The sequence below is a fragment of the Globicephala melas genome, chromosome 4 (genome assembly GCF_963455315.2).
Source record: "Globicephala melas chromosome 4, mGloMel1.2, whole genome shotgun sequence".
Lineage (NCBI taxonomy): Eukaryota > Metazoa > Chordata > Mammalia > Artiodactyla > Delphinidae > Globicephala > Globicephala melas.
This window is the reverse complement of record NC_083317.1, coordinates 65078942-65101063: the sequence shown is the minus strand read 5'-3', so window position 1 is coordinate 65101063 and position 22122 is coordinate 65078942. Positions and strand designations below refer to the sequence as shown.

The window sequence follows — 22122 nt, the reverse complement described above, 5'->3', positions numbered from 1 at the left end:
ACTTTTGAGTGTCACTTTTTCAGCCCCGAGGGCACAACTCACTGCCCTGCTGCTTCTACCAGTCAGAGAGCACATGACTTCCAAAGTGAGATGTGGCTGACAAGGACAATGAAATCTCTCGGGCTGCATTAGCAGAAAGCACAGTGTCTAGAAAGAGGGAGAACACCACTCTGGGCTCCTCAGTTGACACCCAGCACATCAGGTCTCTTTTTGGGGAACACAGTGTAAGAGGGGCACAGGAAAACTGGGCCAGGTTCAAAAGAGTCTGACCTTGAAGTTCAAGTGGACCCTAAACAATATCCTATGCAGAAAAATGGAGGAACTGAGGTTATTTGGCTCGGAACAGAGCTGGAGTTTCTGGCAACATGTAGGAAGTGGGGTGGTGGGGAGGAGAAGGGATACAGTAGATATCTTCAAACTTTGAAATGCTGTCCAGAAGACGAATTCTCCAGTGTAATGGTAATGAGCAGTTAGTCCTTTATACTTGCATAGTGTAAGAACGTTGCCAACGGCTCAACAGAAGGAAGGGTTTCCAATACGTGGAGCTGTTCACTGACAGAAGTGTCTGCTTTGTGGGGCAGTGAGTTTACCATCACTGCAGAAAACAATCATCCATGACCTTTAAAGTCACTTCCAACCCCTAAATCCCACAACTCACCGGTACATTTACCGTCGTAAACATCCCCTCAGACCCTATATTTCTTCCTCCTAACAGCTCATTTGCATTTAATCTGTTATACTTGGTGGACTTTACTTTTTCCCGTCACTTGAATTAATTTTATTTTTTAAATACTTCAATATGAAATTAATAATTGATGGTTTTATGAGGTATCCTTGAAAAAAATTTTTTTTTTCAGATACGTGATCTTTTTTTTTTTTTTTTTTTTTTTGCGGTATGCGGGCCTCTGACTGCCGTGGCCTCTCCCGTTGCGGAGCACAGGCTCCGGACGCGCAGGCTCAGTGGCCATGGCTCACGGGCCCAGCCGCTCCGCAGCATGTGGGATCTTCCCAGACCGGGGCACGAACCCGTGTCCCCTGCATCGGCAGGCGGACTCTCAACCACTGCGCCACCAGGGAAGCCCCAGATACTTGACCTTTTTGATCAGCCAAACATTTAATCCTAGATTTATAATACGGGACATTTAAAGCAGATCTTTTGTCCATCGGGGAGGGCAACTTATCTTTAGGGACACATTATTCCAAATTTTCCTACCTAGTGACCAAATACTGTCATCACTTCCCCTTCTAAAATGGAACAGTAGCAAGATCAGTTCTTTTGGTTTCTTCTGCCTCGAATGTTGAAGTTATTTGTGTTGGCAACAGCATTGTATATGCATTCAATTCGGTTCATTAGTTCATTCCTTCACTCAGTCAATATTTGTGGAGTGTCTAATATTGTCCTAGGCACTGGGAAGAGGCAGTGAATAACACAGACAAATTCTCTGCTCCTGTGGAGCTGCCTTTTAACGGAATGAGACAGACAGTAAGCAAGATTTTTTTTAAAGTAAATATATACAAGATAAACGAAATATACATTAGATGGTTCTCTTTAGATGTACTAAAGAGAAGAATAAAGCAGGAAGAAGTGTATGGGAGGGGTGGGCAAAAGAAAGGATGTTTCCATTTAAATAGCGTGGCCAAGTCCCTACTTACATATTGTTTAAATAGTGGGAGCCCCACTCTGTAATGTGACAGTTGAGTTTAAAGTCTCAAAGGAAGTCAGTGAGTGAACAGGGTAAGTATCAGAACACTCCAGGCAGAGGGAATAGCAAGTGGAGATGCAAACCTCAGTCAGGTTCTGGACGCCTGCTGTGGGCTTAGCATCACATGTGACAAGAAGAAGTAAAATACAGGTCTCTGCACAAGGATCTTGAAGAGGAAAGCACACGTGCACCTGAGACAATAGGCAGTCAACTGCCAAGGGCTAAATAGTGTAGATCAGTTCACTGAAAAACTTCTCCTCTTTAGTCACAGTGGACCAGCCATCGTCCCCCAAAGCACCCCTTGCGTGCTTCTGACTGTCCACCACACAGGCCAGAATGCTTCTGCTCTAGATCTTACACAACCTTCCAAGCCCAGCCCGAACTTGTCCTCCTCCATGGAGCTCTTCCGGGCCATTGGATTGTATGGCTAAATGATAGCAGGGCTCACCCTCCACCTACTGAATAAGAACTCCCATCTTCACAAGACCCACGGGTGATTCCTGCGCACATGAAGTCTCAGGAATCTAAGTCACTCACCTTCAAATGTGGCCGCACACTGTAAACCCCTGGGGAGCTTTTAAAAATACCAAGGCCTACTTCCACCTTCGGAGATGCTGATTTAATCAGCATGCGGCCAGAGCTGGGCAAGGAGAGTTTTTTGAAATTCCCAGGTGATTCTAATATGCAGCAAAGTTTGAGAATTACTGGTAGCTCTCATTTCCCTCCAAGTCCTCTCCCCACTGTCTTTCCCTGGCTGTCAAACACCCTGCCCTCGGGCATGGCTATTTTTTTCCTTAGGTGGATTCTTAGGGGGAAGTGGCTTCCCCTCTACGCTTTGTCCCCTCCCTCCCGGAGGTCTGCACAGAGTGAAGATGACAGTTGAAGGAGAGGAGGGCAGTGGGAGAAGCAGACTCTGAGCAGACTCCCCAGCCGGCAGTGTGGCCTTGGGCGAGCCGCTTAAAGTCCTTCTCTGTGAAGAGGGAACAACAGTACTCTCCAGTCTGCCTCACACAGTCTTGGGGAAGATCAACAGAGGTCGTGTGTGAAAGCGTTTGCAAAATAGTACTAATGTGCCTGAAAGCTGGCACGGCTTCCTGGCCAGGAGTCCTAGGATGTTCATTTCAAACTTAAAAATCTGCCTTTCCCCTACTTCTCAAACCTAAGCAAACAATTTTAAGCAAAATTTGATCTTTAACATCCCAAAGGAATGGCTATGACTGTACAGTGTCTGTACTGATGTGGGTAAGCGCCATTTAACGGTCAGACCTCGCTGCACCATCACTTACCAGAAGGCAGTGATTCTGTGGCTTGAGGATATTTTGATTAGCACCAAACACCCTGTGAGTGTTCAATAAATATTAACCAATGAGGCCTAATTTAAGATGGTACGATGTTAAGACCACAGTACGCCACTATTGAAGTGAAGAGTACTTACTTATCACTTATCCACATGACCAAATTTTCACCTTTTAAGGAAAAGCATAGCATCTTCATTAGCCTTTCTGCTGATGTGCAGACTGAAAGACCAAGAGACCCTAGCACATTCAAAATAGGTTCTCTGTTTTACTAAAAGGAATGGTCCACCGAAAGTCATGCTAATTGCTAAATGCCAGAAGTTAAGAACAGATACAACTGTACTGCCTTTAGACCAAGCACTAGCTGTTGAGAGAGTCTAGAAAGGCCTCTTTACCATATATTTTCCTCACATCTCTCCTTAGAAATTCTTTGAGGTTCTCATTCTGGCAGTTTCTTTGAATAGATACAAATGCCCTCGGGAAGGGGCAACAAGAAGGCCCTAGCATCTCGGTGTGAACCAGATGTTGAACAGAACAATGGTGCCCAGGCTTTCTGGTTTTCATGAATCAATTTAAAAAGATTTCGGGGGACTCACATAGGTTTACTGATTTTTTAATTTTTCTGAGAGAGGACATCAACTAAAACCAGTAAGAACCATTATTATTTCATAGTAGAATGGACAGTTCAAAATAAATAAAGTTATAAAGAACATAATTTCAGAATAAAGGACTGTCCTTTACAAGAGAGGACAGTTGAAGTCTTGCAATTGCGATGATACCACAGATAAACACATTACATGGTCCCTACTTTTCCTATGGCTCTGCATTTGTGCTAGGAGGATTTGAAGTGAATTCAAAATATTTAGTGTCCTGAAGATGGGTGGGGGGCTAAAGAAGGTGGCATATTCTAAAAAGGTGGAAAGAAAGAAGAGAGGAAAGCTCTACAGCAATCATTTTGCCTCGGATTACTTGCAGATACAGATAACAGATCCCTATCACATTGTTCCTGCAGGGAACTTCATCCCTTGGTTAAAAAGCAAGGATGGCAGGAACCTCACATAATATTATACTTGAAGAAAGAATGCTTACAGTGGCAGAAGGTCCCTGGTGCCAACTTTTCTTTTTCACTCATGAGTGTACCTTCTCTGTCTCCTTGGGGGACCCACCTGGACAGAAGGGCAAGGATGAAGGAGAGGAAACATGGAAACAGCATCAATAGTCCAAACCTACATTAGAATGTAACTAATCTGCAAGGCGGGGAGAGCAAAAGGAAATCTCTCACTATAGCTGAAGATTTTCACAATGAAGTTAATGCCTCCCTTACAATGAAGTTAATGCCTCCCTTTGAAAGGATATGAGCCGCAAAGGTGATATAAACATTTTGTGATAAAAGGTTCGCTCCGTTTCGCCCGAGACCCTGAAGCTCAGAGGACCTGCCCGACACCCTCCAGCTGGTGAGCTCCAGCCCCGGACCCCGCCCTGCCGCAGATGGCCTAACCAGGCCTTGAGCCAGCCCCCCACCGGTGTTTCCACAGGTTTCCCTCTCTCAACTGATAGTATGTCACATGAGGCAATTAAAACAATTTCCTAAAGTTCTGATGTATCCTCTCTCTTTCTTCCTTTCCTGTTATCTGACAGGTTTCCCTTCTTCCTGGATGTGGTTAAGAAAACAAACAAACAAAACCCGTGTTTGATGTTCAGGGCACCCCTCCTCCCTCTGTTCTTGCTCTGGGTGCGGGTCTGCACCCTGACCCTGGGTGAGGACCCCACCCTTTGCCGGGGCCGCACCGACGCGAGTTGCCGGGTCGCAGTTGGGGCCTCCGGTGGCCGGGGACCCCGGCTCCCGGGAAGGCGGCGGGAGCTAGTGGCCGGGCTGCGCCCAGGAGTCCGCCGGGCGCCGAGTGACTCAGTGTGGTCCGAGGGGTTTCGGGAAGCGGCGGGAGGCGCGCTGGGGCGCAGGGCTTTCCCCGAAGCCGCAGGGGGTCGGGCTCCGGACGCCTAAAGGGGATCAGAAACCCGTGGGCGGAGTGGCGGGAGAGGAAGCCGAGGCGCAGGGAGCAGAAGCCAGCGTCATTGTTTCTTTTGAGAGGGATCCGAGGGAACCTGGCCTTGACGTTAGGAAAGCTGAAGAGGCCGCCTGAAGGGACAGAGCGCGGCTGTGCGCCCCTGGGTCCCAAGGGCCTTTAGGGAGGAGTTTCCGTCTCCCCAGCTGGCGGGGGTGGGGAGTGGGGTGGGGGGCAGGGCTGGGGATGCGGATTGGAGGAGGGGAAGGGAGGGGCAAGGGGCAGGGGAGGGGGTGTCGCAGGACCCCGCAGCCTGCGCCGGGCTGGGCCGGTGCCCCTGTCCCCCGTCCCATCCCTGACACGGAGCCCGGCGCGGGTCTGACCTAAACCCAGGTCAGCAAGCGAACGACAGAGGAGCAGGCAAAGAGGGAAATGGAGTGAAATGAGGGTCTCTGCTGAAAAAGAGCGCCCCGCGCACCTCCTCTGCTTGGCCTGTCCTTCCCAAACCAGCCGGTTCTCCATCAGAGATTCCTTTGTTTTCCACGTTGGCCTCCCAGCCCTGGGGTGGGAGGCTGGGGTGGGAGATGGTTGGGCAGGGCAGTCCGAGTGGAAACAGAGATGGGGGTGTGAGGTGCAAGAGCTGGCTGGCACGCGGGAGACGTCCAAGGAACACAGCCGGCCAAACGGAGAACAGGTGCCAGGAGGAGTGATGGGTGAAACTAAACCACCACGCAAGGCAAGTTGATAAAATCTTGGCTCTAAAAAAGAGATGTTAAGATGGTGCAGGGTTGTCACTGTGGGTTAGGAACTTGAATTGCATTATATCTGTTTTCACTTATCTCTGTAAGCTAAATGCTATTATGCCATTCCAGAGGCAAAGAAAAAATCAGAAAGCTACAATTCCAGCCTCAGCCTCCAGCTTCCTGAAGCCAGCCCCCCCAGCCCCTACCCTTGCTTTTGCTCAGGTTTACATATATGAATCAATAACCACCAGCCCCTTTTTTCCTTAGTAGTTTGAGTTGTTCGCTCCCAACCAAAAAAGTTATACACCTTTTAATCCAGTAATTATACTTCTAGGAATCTCTTCCAAAGAAATATTATAACATAAACAAAGAGCCATATGCCTCGAAATAGTCACTGTCGCCTTCTTTATAATATTAAAAAATATATAATCTAAATGCCCAATGATGGGGAGGAGTAAATAAACTGGTACATTTACATGATAAAATATTACAGAGCCTTAAAATAATGCTAAAAGTACAGTTTGATGACCAGAATAAAGACTTAGGTTATAATGCTAAGGGAGAAAAGTAAGACACAACATTAGATATATGCGATGTAATCACAATTATGTGGAAAATATACATAGAAAAAAAAATCCTGGAAATAAATTATATCTTTCTGTGGTAGGATTAACCCAAGTACTTTTTTCTTTCTAAAACACGTATTTTCTAATTTCTGTACAATGGGGAAAAGCATGTATCATTAATTAAAATACTGAGATATTTATTTCAAAAACTTTACATATATAATGTATGTTTTATGGATATATATATTCTTAAAGATATAAATATATATTCAGTAGCAATTTCATTCATATATGTGTGTGTGTGTATGTGTATATATATATATATACATATATATATATATATATATATATATATATATATATATATATATATATATATATAAAAAGGAAGTCACCAGTCCTGGGTGAAAGAAGAAAAGAGGTACTTGAGCAATTTTCCCATTAACTGAAAGATTTTCCACAATTTAAAGGGTATGTGGGAGTTAAAGGGGATGCGTAATTAAAAAAAATTTTTTTTATTGAAACATAGTTGATTTACAATGCTGTGCCAATCTCTACTGTGCAGCAGAGTGACACATATTGATGTTCTTTTTTTCATATCTTTTCCATTGTGGTTTATCACAGGATATTGAATATAGTTCCCTGTGCTAGACAGTAGGACCTTGTTGTTTATCCATCCTATATAGAATAGTTTACATCTGCTAATCCCAAACTCCCAGTCCTTCCCTTCCCCATCCCCTCCCCCTTGGCAACCACAAGTCTGTTCTCTATGTCTGTGGGTCTGTTTCTGTTTTGTACTGGGTTGGCCAAAAAGTTCGGGTTTTTCCATAACATCTTACAGAAAAACCCGAATGAACTTTTTGGCCAACCCAATAGATAGATTCATCTGTGCCGTATTTTAGATTCCACATATAAATGATATCATATGGTATTTGTCTTTCTCTTTCTGGTTGATGATCTCTAGTTGCATCCATGTTGCTGCAAATTGCATTATTTCGTTCTTTTTTATGGCTGAGTATTCCACTGTCTATATATACCATATCTCATTTATCCATTCATCTGTTAATGGTCATTTCAGTTGTTTCCATGTTTTGCCTATTGTGAATAGTGCTGCTGTGAGCATAGGGGTGCATGTATCTTTTTGAATTATGGTTTTGTCCAGGTATATGCCCAGGAGTGGGGTTGCTGAATCATATGGTAACTCTATTTTTAGTTTTCTGAGGAACTCCACACTGTTTTCCATAGTGGCTGCATCAACTTACATTCCCACCAACAGTGTGGTAGGGTTTGGGGATGGGCAATTTTTATGCATCCAATACATTAATGAACCAAAAAGGAAATGATGCGATCGTAGCTGATTCCTGATTGGCAAGGACATGCTGATTCATGGGCGGAAGGGAACAAGATTGGAATACAACTCTTAATGGCAAAGGAAAGAATACATTCATAAACATAATTACTTAGGAAAGGAGATAAGGGAGTAAACGGTAAGGTTTGGCACCTTGAAAATGGCACCATAAAAGTTCTTTTATAATAAATGTATTTATCAGGAGAATATTTTCTAATCATGGATATTAGATGTGCAAAATGAACTCGACATGTTCCTGTTTAGTCCAAGACTGTTGATAGCAGTATTTTGTATCTCAGCTCAAGCAGATGATTATGGATTGAGAAATGCTTAAACAAAGGTTTAACAAAATGGGCTCCCTTATTTGGAGCCCATTCCTTTTACACAGGGAGGGGAATGGGAGAAAACCAAGAAAGCCTCATATCTACATGCTGTGTGTTCCTGAGATCCTTATGCAGCAGTGAAAATATACACTAATTAATAAAAGCAGGTTTCCTTTGGTTTTGTGTGAGGATCTGGTAGAACGAAGAAAACTGAAGTATCCTGCAAATAATCTAACACTAGATACTGTATGAAAACAACCGATGGAGCTGAAATTATGTTGAAACTATGTTAGGTAGAAGGCAAAGCTCTTGTTCTGGGATTGAAATCTAGGATTCCCTGGGTGGTGAACACGGAATTTACCAAACCATACACAGAAAGCTCTCTGTTTGGGCTTAATGATGTCTTGGGTGATTCCAATTCCCCTCTCTTGATTCTTCCCCTACCAGGGGAGATCCCTTGCGGATCTCACCTCTCTTGCTGTTCTCAACATGTGTGGATTATTTCTCACACCCCCTCGCCCCCACCTAATGAGGTGGGAGGACCCACTCAGTTGAGGGCTAGAATCTGGACCTTCGTGGATTCACTGTCTTCCCCTAACAACACTCTAATCTCCCCTACATCATCACCCTCCAGCCTCCCCAACTTTATCACTCTATTTCCATTCACTGGAATAGCTTAGAGTGGGCAGGAAGAACCAATTATGGTTCTTTTCAAACTTTCACAGTTAAAGGCTAACTAGAGCCAGGAGATAGGATGTTTCAGCACTAGGACAATGGTAGGATTTCTACAAACACTTGTTGGTTAAATGAAGAAATAGGGAGCACGATGTTTGGGTTGCATATGACTTTGTATGGGTACCTAGATGGAAGGTGGGAACTGTCTTGTTTGATATCCTGCAACTCATGGAATGCAGTGAAATTTAGCATCTTAAAGAATCTTATGCTACAAGGTACAGTGATTTCTTAATATCTTCCATCAAAAAAAAAAAGCAGTAGAGAAATCATCTTATTAAAAAATTATAATAGCGGAACAGAAAGCACTTCTGTTTACTTTGCCTAAAATCCAAACACCAAACATAAGCATTTATATGACACTTGGGCTCACAAAATGGAAGAACTTTTTTACCTTGTCCTAAAACACACAAACAAACAAAAACCCTCTAGACTGTTTTATAAAAATATGTGATGAAATCCAGAAGGTGCTTTTATCTCATAACACCCATACCAGAAGATTAATCTCTGTGGTTGGTGTCTTGTTCTGGTCGGGGATATGTCTGAGCCCAGCTTTGGAATCTTCTTCAGTTAGAACATCTGCTCCACAGTTGTTAATGTTTGTTTGCTATTGCCCAAAAGAAGGCAGCAGAAGTGAAGAATTTTTTAACAGTGAATCCCAAGATAGACTAGATCAGCAGCATCGCTTACTTTGAAAGGCATTTTTTGGGGAGCAATGTGACCTGTACGTAAAAAAAACAAAACAAAACAAAAATGGGCATGTCGTTGGACCAAGAGATGGATGTCCATCCAATACTGGAATGTAGTTTAGCTTGTTTTCATTACTTCTCAAATTTTTTTCCCAGAAATATTTGCTCATTGAATTATTACTACATTCCACAAAACTAGCTGAGCTTAGTTTTTAAATTTTTAGACAGAGATTTGAATGTTTAACTCAAAATAAATCATAAATGAGAGACTGATTCCACAGCATTCAATTAAGAGTACGCAAGTGTAAAAAAGTCCTAGCTGTCTTAGGAAGTCTAAATAAAATATGTAAATAATCTATATCATTTGGAAATTTGCTACGTTAGGCAAGAAACAAGGACAGTGTCATTTCTTTAGGCTCTGTGAAGCTAAATTAAATTAGTTATCAGTAAGAAAAATATCTCATTTTTCTAAATAATGTGAGTGAAGTTCATGAAAAACCAAGCATACTTGCATTTGCAGAGTGGAAAAGTTACATTCAAAGCAAAATTCAAATTATTAGATGATTTTTTTAAAAAGATTAGAGTATAACCCCTCTGTCAATAGTGTTATCTTTAAATTATTCTTATCACAAGAGTTATTATTCAAGAGTTCCAATGGAGGTCGTTTATATCAGTTTTAAATTCTACCTGGTGAAAAACCGTTGAGACCTAGCATTTGAAAAACTGTAGACACAGCTGGGTTTAGTTTCAAAGCTCCAAAATTAAAATGAAAGAGGGAAAGACCCTAATCCTTGAAACCATCTGTTCAAAGAACAGTGAAAAAAAAAAAAATGATGACGGTCTTCAGCTGGGGAACAACAATGGCCTCTTAACTGAAATCTGCAAGTCCCCTTCCTATTCACGGTTCCAGCCGATCCTCACAACATCCCTGTGAGGTCTATGAAACAAATATTTTTATCCTCATAAAGCAGATATATTATATGCCACTCCATGTCACATGCAGTACTTAACCCCACGTCACACAAAACATCATTAGCAAAGGCAGGACTTCAACCTAGGTTGGCTGCTTCAAAACTTCTAAAGTTCCTTTTCTGTACCAACTTCCAATTCCATTCTTCCTTCCTATCCCCCTTCCTTTCTTTTTTCCTCTCTTTTCTTCTCTTTCATTAAACATTCATTGGGATGCATCTGTAGTGCCAGAAATTATTCTTTGTTGCCACTGTTCACATAGACACATTTACATCCACGATGGCGAAAAGGCCAGGAACTATTCATAGAAATTTAGAGAAGTGGCATTAAGGCCAGCCCTTCGGCTCCGCTTCATTTCTTTACTGTTTCCATTGAAAATGGAACCTTCTCACATCATGTAAAACACAAAACAGCGTGTTACGTATCAGGGCAGTCTCCCCCCCTCCCTCACCCCCAGAAGTGACTTTGCATGTCTATTCCGCAGGCTCTGTGAGATGTCTTATCTCCAAACAAAACAAGACACAACATAACACCTGGACTGCCCAGAGGAAAGGTTCCAGGGCAAACCTAAGGGCAGCAGATCTCAGAGAGGAGGTATTAGTGAGGTCAGGAGGGGCCATGGGAGATAAATAGTTGGCTGGGTGGGTGACCATGAGACAAAAAAGTTTTGCTGATTTGCAGATCTAAGTAGTAGTGGTTTTCAGACTTTTCTTCTAAGCATGAAGTGCTTTGTTCAGATAAATTTCACCCTGAAGCATAAAAGAAAGAGCGCTGAAGAAAGCAGAGTGTTCTGGCTTAAGCAAGGTGGGGGGACCCCAGAGCCCTCCCTTCAGGCCTCTCTAGTGGCCCCTGCTATAAGAAAAGCATAGCACAGATTTTTTAAAAGATAATTAATTTTTATTGGGGTATAGTCGCTTACAGTGTTGTGTTAGTTTCTACTGTACAGCAAGGTGAATCAGCTATACATATACATATATCCTCTCTTTTTTGGATTTACTTCCCATTTAGGTCACCACTGAGTAGAGTGCCCTGTGCTATACGGTAGGTTCTCATTAGTTATATATTTTATACATACTATCAATAGTGTATATATGTCAGTTCCCATCTCCCAATTCCATAGCACAGATTTAAAGTTATCTGTACTTAAATAGCCCTCAAAATAAGCAGGCAAGCTCAGTCTCTTAGGATTAAAGTATGGTCCCCCAAGCAACTCTTTCAGGAAGAGGCCCTAACTCAAGCCCACTCCAACCCAGGGGATTTGGAGAGAAGCAGCAGCTGGTCAGGGATGCCTCTCTTTTCCTGGAAACCTGATTACTTATCTTCAAAGCAGAGAATCTACCCGAAGCGGGACAGGGGGTGTGAAAATAGAAGGTTTGGGTTCCTAGGGAGCTGGCTGGGGGTTATTGGATTGTTGTGGACTGTATTAAGTTTATCCAGTCCTAAAATAACAGTTCTCTTTAGCAAAAGTTACTCAAACACATATCCCTCAGTACCACACTGGGAAATTAGTCATACTTTATAATCCTTTAGCAATTCACTATTTTCAAAGCACACTATTTTCATGTCCATTGTCTTGTCAGATCCCCACCCCATGAGGCAAGCTAGACAGGTATTATTAACCCCATTTTACAGATGAGGAAGCTAAGGTTCAGAAAGATGAAGGGAATCCCACAAGGTTACATGACAAATACCTAGGTCTTCTGATTCCCAATCCAGAGCTTTAAACATGTACACGATGTACATAAATCTTGTATCCTAGTGAGCAGTAAGTAAAGGCCACAGATTTGGCATGATTAGTTTTGTGTCTTTTGGGAACAGCAGTGTCCTCGTTATGCAGCAGGTGTAATGATGACCTGCTTCATCTAACTCACAGGACTGTGAAGCACAAAAGAGATGATTTGGTGCAAGCACTCTGTAAGGTGCCATGTAAGGGTTTGTCACTCCCCAACCCTCAGTCCCCTGCAGTCTTGGCAGGTTCTCTGTCCTTCTAGTAGCATGGACCTCACTTTTACAACCCCCCCAAAAATGTATCTCACACTCTGTTGGTATCATGCAAGTCTCTTATGAGTGTCAGCTAGTGGCCAGAGGAGCCAGCCAGCCAGCCATGCTTTTGCACAACCTCAAACCAAAGCTCTCTCCCTGCGTTGGGGCTTCAGGGATGCGATGCCAAAGGTTTCCAAGACCGCTTTACCCTGAACCCCAAGCAGCGGCCATGAGGACTGTAGGTCCAGCTGATGTTCAGGGAGGGACTCGAGAGGTGTGTGCATGGCCTCTGTGGAGTCATCGCAGGTAGGAGGGTCTTTGTCTTCTTGGCAGAATCAGAGCCTGAATCTGGCAGGTTCATCTGAGAGTGATCTGTCCTCTGCAACCAAGTTCTGAGGGGATGACTTTGTAAAGTCAAACAGCAATGTCATCATTTTTTATAGGAATTCACAATTGGGTCTAGGCTGTATATAGATGGAAGCTCTTGCATAGGAGAGCAAGCTACAGATGACAAAAGGTGTCTGATGAACACAAAATCAGAGTAAAGAAAGTTGAAATTTAGAGAATATGTGTGCTTTTACAAAAATGAAAATACCTTATTGTTTTTTCAAAGTATAAACATACATGTTCATCATTAAAAAAAAAAATTCAGACAGCGACACAGCAAAGTATACAGAAGAAAGAGAAAAGGATCCATCCAAAGAGAGCCATTGTTAACGTTTTGAGCATATTCCTCCAGAGTTCTTCTTACATGTATTGTTACCAAAATGGAATTACGTACACTTTAGGTGTTGTTTTGTAAACTCGTTTAACTTAAATATCGTTGGACATTTTTCTATGCCGGTAAATATATGTCATCCTTTTAATCAGCTATATAATAAAGGATATTTTCCTCAAGCTGTGAGGGAGTCTTATGAACCCTCCTTCTCTCCTAAAGGCATCATCATCTGAGCCTCTTCTCCTGTCTCAGGGATCCCTGATGCTGGTTGGTTCTGAGAAACACACTGACCCATGACTTCTGGCCAACACCAATGAGCAGCCAGAAAACCTCACTGGACCAGCTGCATCTTTTCGGGCAAGCAACTGTACTCTCCAGGGCCCCAGGTTCTCCATGTGTTAAATGAGAGGTTTGGATAGATAGACTTCCTAAGATTCTTTCAGCTCGAACATGATGATTTAGCTTCCGGTTCACTTATCTCTCTGTTTGCCTTGGTATAGGAGGACCCTGGTACTGAGTGAACGGGGTGCCACTGGAGCCCCAGCTGTGCACCTGCATGACCTACTTCAAGACCCTGAAGATCCTCTGCTGGGAGCAGATGGTTGAAGCTGGAAGGTCTGGGGGAGGCACAAGGCTGTGTGGGAGGGTCACATAAGGGAAACAGCTCTCCTGATTTCCTTCCAGTATGGCAGTGAGTGTTAGCTACAAAGAGGCATCAGATTCACAGCGTATCAGTAAGTACAGCCTTTGTGGCCATTCAGCCCTTTCTGAGCACTAGTGTCTGAAGTGTAGCATCAGTACAGTATTTATTTTCCATTTTAAAAGCCCTCTTCCATATATTATCTCATCAAATTCTCATTCCTGTCTTTTAGATGAGGAAACTGAGATTCAGAGAGTGGGATGACTTGCCCAAAACCAGATGATGATTATTTGCCAAATGAAGACTCCCTAAGCTCCACCAGTGCTTCACCAGAGCTCACCCAGCTTCTCCTCCACCTCCACAGTCTCCCCATTGAAACACAGACACATGACAGATGCACACACATGTGCAAAATACTCCTGCAGAACACACCCTCCATCCCCACCCCACCACCACACACACCCAAGACAGCATTGCCCTTCCCTGGGTCCATCCACTCCTTCAACACATATTTGTGAGCGTTATGCTAGGCGCCAGTGGTAAACTGATAAACCAGGGGACATGGTTCCTGATCTCACAGAGTTGGTCCAGGGTCAGCTAGAGTCTAGAATGAGGCAAGAATAGGGTGGGGCTGAGAGTGGTACATTCAGTACAGGGTACAATGGGAGCACATAGGAAGGGCCCCTAACCCCTCCTCAGAAGGATCAGGGAAGGCATCCTGGAGGAAGAGACATCCAAGCAGAGACCCAGAAGATGGGTTGGAGTTGGCAAGACTGAGGTGGTGGAGCTAAAAAGAGAGACAGGGAGAGTGTTCTACACGGAGGGTGGAGCATGTACAAACACGGGGAGGCAAGGGGAGCACGGCACTTTCGAGGAACCACGAGAAGTACAACGTGGCCAGGGGACCTGCTCAGGTGGGGAGATGGTGTCCATTGAGGCCGCAGAGGATGCAGGTGTTTGAGTGTGATGGGCTGGTAAACCTTGTTGGTATTTATGGAGTTGATGTTTGTCTCGAGGGCATTGGGAAGCCATTGAAGGGTTTAGTGAGTGACATTGGTGACAAGCTCTCATCAAGACATTCTCCTTTTGGCCACTGTAAGAATCTACGATCGTAACTAATTTCAATCCTACTTTAATATACACTCTGGCTTTAGTTTCTGCAAAATATATGTATGATCAACTTTGGGATACTTTTCCTGTTTAGGCTGCCACCTCCATTTCACCTGCTTTTGCTGCTCTTCCCGGGTCTCTGTGGTCTGGGCCAGGTTGGCTCAGATGACCAGAGCACTGTTATCAAGATGCCATGGATATGCCAGCAAATAGCTTCTTACTGCTCCCTGCTCCCAGCCTCAGCCTTAACCCGGGGCCTGGACTCCACACGGACAGAATATGGGCTGACTAACCAACATCCCTCAGGAAGACTGGAAAACAAGTTTAAGGTATAATAAGAAGTAAGTGAGCTAGGAAATTCTACCCTCATCATAAGCAAAGGGAAGCAGTATTACTATTCAATAAGTTACAGATAATAGAAGTTGTCAACGAAAATGATGCATGGCCCATACAACACACTCAATAAATGCTAAATCAATTGAACAGTATTTAGACAATAAGAGAAGCTTTATAGGAACTTGTAAAAAAGAGGAAGATTTCGATATAAAGAAATGGTTAAATAAGCTATGGTATTTTAATGATATCACATATATGTGGAATCCCAAATATGACACAAATGAACCTGTCTATGAAACCGAAACAGAATCATAGACAGAGAACAGACTGGTGGTTGCCAAGGGGGAGGGGATTGAGGGAGGGATGGAGTGGGAGGTTGGGGTGAACAGATGTAACCTTTTATATATAGAATGGATAAGCAACAAGGTCCTATTGTATAGCACAGGGAACTATATTCTATGATAAACCGTAATGGAAAAGAATATTAAAAAAAGAATGTATAGGGACCTCCCTGGTGGTGCAGTGGTTAAGAATCCGCCTGCCAATGCAGGGGACACGGGTTCAAGCCCTGGTCCGGGAAGATCCCACATGCCGTGGAGCAACAAAGCCCGTGTGCCACAACTACTGAGCCTGCACGCCTAAAGCCCATGCTCTGCAACAAGAGAAGCCGCTGCAATGGGAAGCCTGCGCACCATAACGAGGAGTAGCCCTCGCTTGCTACAACTAGAGAAAGCCTGCATGCAGCAACGAAGACCCAACGCAGCCATAAATAAATAAATTTATTTAAAAAAAGAATATATATACACACACATACACATAAAAAACGAATGTATATATGTATAACTGAATCACTTTGCTGTACAGCAGTAATCAACACAACACTGTAAATCAACTACAATAAAAAAATAAATTAAAAAAATAAATTATGGTATTTTATAAAAAGTATATATATATTTGCTTGTACATGCACAGAATATCTATGAAAGATTTCCAAGAAAATTAACACTAGTTCCTTCCCAGGTGAGGAACAGGTAGGATGAGGACAGGAATAGGAGGGAGATTTTTTGCTATACCTTTTAAATTCTTTTACAATTTGAACCACAGGAATGTAATACCTGATTTTTTTTAAAAATTAACTTTAAAAACCATCCATTCAGCAGAATCTCAGGCAGTAATTAAAAAGAGTGAGATCGAACTATACTCACAAAAATGGATCATTCTCCAAGATCTATTGTTATTTAAAACAGCGTACTTCAGAACATATGTATGTTGTAACTTTAACTTTGTGGGGGAAAAAAACAGAGAATCATTCAATATGTGTATTTTTTAGTACATACACAGAGAAAGGTCTCTGTGTTGTTTGACGCAGTAGTCATGAGCCACATGTTGCTACATAAATTTAAATTAATTAAAAGTTAAAGTTCAGTTCCTCGGTAGCACTAGCCACATTCCAGTGCTAACAGCCAGAGGCGGCAGTGGCTGCCATATTGGATAGTGTAGATAGAGCATATTTCCGTCAGTGGGAAAGTTCTCGTGACAGAACTGGTCTCAATGAATCCAGCCCAGACTGTGAACTGGCAAATGGGACTGCAAGGATGTGAGAAGGGACTTTGTACTTTATAAATCTCTGTATCGTTTGGATTTCTTTTTAACAATTACTTTAATAATTTTACAAGGGTAGAGGATGGCTCACACCTGTAGCAGGTATTTATTGCTCATTAAAATTGCATCCTGCATTTTTTCATGACCCCTGCCATTCCTACTCAGGAGCCAAGGGATGGCAGAGCACCGCTCGAGGAGTTACCCCAGTGAAGGGGGAAGAGAGATGCCCGTTGTCCGCAGTGAACACAAGCCCCTGTTGCCCCCTCAGGCAGCGGCTGACCATGCTGCCAGTCTCACTCCCTTCTGGGCCTCTGCTATTCAGTCACAAGGGACAAAATCAGTTTGAGTGCCTGCCAGCAGGAGAAGCAAAAACTGAAGTATTTTTAGTTCTTGGAGTTCTGGAATTTGGCAAGGGCAAGGCGGGCACAAGACAGGGAGTCTCACCTCCAAGGGACCCTGAGGTCTCCTCCGAGATGGGACCTAGGCCGGTGGGGAGGGAAGACCGCTCTGAGGTGGGGACAGTCAGCCCAGAGTGGAATGGGAGCACACGGGGCCAAGCTCAAAAGGGCACCTGGGAGTAGAACTGGCAAGAACAATAGGTCTGATATCTGCTCTATGGTTTCTTAAATTGGGGGATGACAGGATGAAGAGAAAGCTGGAGGGAAAAAGAGATGGGATGGAGTAGAAATGTGAGCGGGAGGCAGGTGGGAACGAATGTTACAAAAATTTTCGCCTCAAATAAAACGTGGATTTGAAATGTTAAACATCACTCTGGTTATCATCCATAAGACAGAGAGAAATGAAATTTCCTAAGATGGAAAATAAATAGATGAAATGAACTCTGAAAGCCTGAGTTACAGCTGCTTGGGGCACCTCACTTTTCCTCCCCCTGAAGGAAGTTTATTCCTAGACTAGGGTCCAATTTTTTCTCAACAGCAACAATAGACACAGCAAAAAGGACACACGCTTTGAATGTGGCTCGAGATTCTTCTTCCTTTCTCAGTCTGGAACTTACTATAAACCTCATCCAGGAAGGTAGGTGGCTCAGGCTTCAACCTTCTTCCCTTTGTTCTTCTCTCCAGAATGTTGATCCTGCCATACTGTTTTACACCTCGACACCTTTGCTTATATTGTTCCCTCTGTCTGCAATATCACCCCTTCAGGCAGAGACTACTTAGATTCCACTCATCGTAGAAGATCTAGCTCCTCTGAGTCAGAACTGATGATATCCACTTCCTCCTGTGGTTTGTGTGAGGTTCAGCAGAGGATGTGTCCATCCCCTGCGTGGGATTGTGAGCCCCTACAGGGACAGATAATGCCTGCTCATCCCTGTGTCCCAGCTGACCCCGTGCCTGATGCATGGAAACTGCTTAGTAAATGCTGATGTCCATCTATTCCTCCACTCTCACAATCACCACCCTATTCCCTTCATTCACATTATTAATATCTATGGAGCCAACCATATGCTGTGGGGGAAACAAGACTGTGGTAGCTTGAGTAATGGTGCCTCAAAAATGTCCAGGTCCTTATTCCTGGCATCTGTAAATGTTGCCTCATATAGCTAAAGGGGATTTTGCAGATGTGATCAAACTAAGGATCTTGAGATGAGGACATTATTTTGAATTATCTCATGTAGTCACAAGGTCTTTATAAGAGAGAGGCAGGAGATCAGACAGAAGGCCATATGAGGACGGGCCAGAGGGAGCAAAGATTCTTCCTGAGAGCCTCCAGAAGGGAACCAGCCCCGTAGACACCTAACACACAGGTGAACAGAGAAAGGTCAGTCTTCAAGGAGCTCATTTTCTTTCTACTCAAGGAAGGAGACAATTTAGGAAACCATGACAGTCGTTGGAGATGAGACGTAATAAAGGTCTAAACTTCACCATCCTGATCACCTTCTCAATATACTCCTGTGTATAAGCTTCCAGCTTCAAATGGAGCACTGAGAAATGAACACAGACTCCCTATCTGATTCAACCTGTGAAGAGTGCAGTGTGGATCCCTTGATCCACACCCTCTACAGCCTAAGATGCTGTTCATACGGCCTAAAATTGAGCCAGATACACCTCGTTCAGTCAACTGTCAAAATGCAATTGTGGAGCAAAGAAATAGGCACGTGTGAAATGTCATACAGGCCAGCTAAAACCCCGGCTTTACACTGTTCCATCAATGACAGAAACAGACTCATTTTCCAGATTTATAACTCTCCTGAAATACAGATGGAAAGTAGAAGGTTGGATGGCGGTCACTATGATTATAGCCTTTCGCCAGAACCCATAACCCTCATTTTATTTCTTTCCAGTTTTGCTTTTAAATTGTTTTCTTTTTCTGATTACTACAGAAATGTACAATTTAGAAAGTTTACCACATTCCCACCCCAGAAATCTATATCAACAGATATGAATCTTAAAACCAGCATTTTTATGCATTCAACCAAAGAAAATAAATAATTATGTGTATATAAGAGAATTAAAGAAAAAAACAGAAAGAAGGAAACCCCTAGGGATATATGGGAGACTTAGAATATTTGTTCTCATCTCCTTCTCAACTTCCTTGTCTGTAGCATTACTCAGGAACCACACTCTGAGTAATGAGGCTGAAACAGGATAAGATTTCTAATCACCAAGGAAATAAGAACCACAGTTAACACTTATGGAAGGTTAACTAAATTCCAGGCAGTGCACTAGTTTATTTAATCCTCATAATGACCCTGTGTGATAGGCACTATTATTCTCACAATCCTCACTTTATAGATGAGGAAACTGAGGCACAGAGAGGTTTGGTAGCTTGTCCATGGTCACACAGCTAGCATGGGGTAGAGCTGAGATTTGAACCAAGGCAGACCATCAGCATAAAAGCCACATACTAGCCACTTTGCCACAGGCACTGCTTCTCCGAGAGGTTAATTGATTTCACTAAACTGCATCTATTAAGGCAGGATACCAAACTAACAGGCTTTATGAAGAGTATGTTTTTAAATAAGGAGTGGAACAAAAGGGCTTTATGAAAAATTCAATGAATCAAGATACCACATTCCCATAATAATTTAAAAAGATTTTTCCCCCTCAATTTAAGTAGTAAAAATACACGTTCACTGTTGAAATTTGGGGCAATATAAAAACTATAACGAAAAAAAAATCATGTGGTTTCACTTAGCTGCTGCTTTTTAGAAGTTAGTCAAAGTGAGATCAGTAGGCCAAAGATATCACAATCGCCTGGAGCTCATCTTCAAAATGTAGATCCCTAGGCCCCATCTCAGACCTCCAAGAGCAGAATCTCTGAGGGACTGACCTAAAACACTGACCTGCAACGGCACTTTACAGCTTGCAGCCCTAAAAACTGTAGAACTCATTCTGTGGGATCGTGTGTTCTCCACAGACTCAGATACTACTGGACCTACGCAAATGCCCATTTGAAACTTTTATTAGATGTCCATTTTGTTTCAAGGAGTCCAAATGGGAACTTAAGGAGTATTTCTAATACTCCTTAAAGTGTACTAAAATTTAACCAATATTTCTCAAATTCTGAAATTAAATTTTAAATGAAATGAAATTTTAAAAGTAAACACTCCAGTTTTAGTCATCCTGATGCCCCAGTAAAGTTTGAGTATCATTGCCAGAGCCTTAAAAAGAGAGGCCCAGAACTCTTGGACCCATAATTCACAACTCATACTCTCCCCTCCCACCTGCCCCCAGAACAGCCTCCCCCCTTTCCTTTCTGAAACCAAGTTGACTTTAGGAGCAGTAAAAAAAGGGGAACTGAGGAAACCAAGTCTCATTGGAGAGTCAAGCTTGGGTAAGGGAAAACAGGTTACTGGATGGATATATTTTCCTGACCTTCAGCTGCAGGCTCTGTGTCCAGGGTCCAACAGCTATAATGCAGCCCCTGAGAGCCCTTGAGTGGGGTTTGTGCCCTCAGCTCTGAGCCGGATTCAGAGCCCTGCACCCAGCTTTGCTTTTCCAGAAAGCAAAATGGCTTCTCTCCACTAACACCAGGCCCATACTCTAGCTATTAGCCAAACAAAGGATTTTCCAAATATGGACCCGAGAAGCATGTGCACTTTGAAGGCCACAATGAAGCTTAAATAGCTAAAACATATTAAAAAGAAAGCCAATAACTGACGCCAAAAAGCGTGAGTCCTTAAAGAACAGAACAGCAAGACAAAAGCCAGAAAGAAGAACAAAAATATGCATTGTAGGGGAGGGGCAATAGGGAGGTGTAGATTTATATGGAAGAATTGACATCATTGTTTCCCAATAATACTCAACATGCAGGAAACAGATGGGAAAGCAGTGGTGGAAGGGGCTACTTATGGTAACAGGGCATGCTCTCTGTTTAGAATCCTGCCATTTGGAACCTCAACGTTTGACTTTGAAAAACTGGGGATGGGAACTCCATTGCCAGCAGTTTTATTAAAGTTGAACTAAATCCTGCTGAACTTATCACCTTGGCAATGCATGGGTAAATGCAGCTCTGCATAGCAGACCCTGATTTACTGCCGGCATGACTGCAGCTGTTTGGGTCCAGAGGAGACAAAGCTAGGAAAGCGGAATTTAGTGTCGGACAGACATGGTTTGACTTCTGGTTCTCCCAGTTCCTAGCTGGGTGATGTTAGGCAAGTTGCTTAATCTCTCTGAGTTGGTTTTCATATATAAAATGGGGGAGGGGGAAGGTCCCTGGTGGCCTAGTGGTTAGGATTCCCAGCTTTCACTGCCATGGCCCAGGTTCAATCCCTGGTTGGGGAACTGAGATCCCGCAAGCTGTGTGGTACAGCCCAAAGTAAATAAAATTAAAAATAACAATAAAATAAAATGGGGGGGGGCAAAAGAGAACTTTCCACATGCAGCGGGGAGAGACTGAGGCTGCACACTTATGCACACGTAGATTTAATCAAGAAACATACTTAGGGTGGTCAGTTGACATCATTTTAAAAGTTTTATGTTTTAACAGAATCTCCCGTTCCCCTGCTCTTGGGCCAGGCGCAGACACAGCCAGACCAACTGCCACACCTGTGATCAGCTACAGTGCCTTCTCCCGACAGTAGGATCACTCTCCTGCCCCTGAAGACAGCTTCTGTCACCCCGGCCAAGGGTGCAGCCAAAAGGGTTGCAGGCTTGGAGGTCCCCCCCCTCCAAGCCTGGCCATTACAAGTCACTGTCAACTACCTTTCCCACAGTTTAAGCATCTTCTCCCCCAGGGCTCAGGAGGGTGTGACCCATTACAAGCATCAGGCAAAACCATGTGGTTTCCTGTCTGTAGAAACCAACCACTCTATATCTCCGTCATTCCTCACGGGTCAGATGATGCTTATTGTTTTATTGATTTATTCCCCCCTTACAAACAATCCACTCATAGTTCTCTT

The 22122-nt window shown here is 43.3% G+C and overlaps 1 protein-coding gene and 1 long non-coding RNA gene across 5 annotated transcripts in view; one reads left to right on the top strand and one right to left on the bottom strand.

Annotated features, from left to right (window-relative positions):
* The window catches only part of ARHGAP31 (Rho GTPase activating protein 31), a 116063-nt gene that overhangs the window by 84843 nt on the left and 9098 nt on the right, over positions 1 to 22122 (bottom strand). The gene's annotated exons all lie outside the window — the stretch shown is intronic.
* Positions 5300 to 16029, top strand: LOC132597191 (uncharacterized). Of its 4 annotated transcripts, none has more exons than XR_011377384.1 (5): positions 5300 to 5737; positions 13325 to 13481; positions 13573 to 14807; positions 14917 to 15163; positions 15709 to 16029. It is a non-coding gene; the product is annotated as an uncharacterized lncRNA (long non-coding RNA). The 4 variants fall into 4 exon arrangements; XR_011377383.1 differs by having other exon boundaries at positions 13292 to 13458; XR_009563605.2 differs by having other exon boundaries at positions 13292 to 13481; positions 14917 to 15151.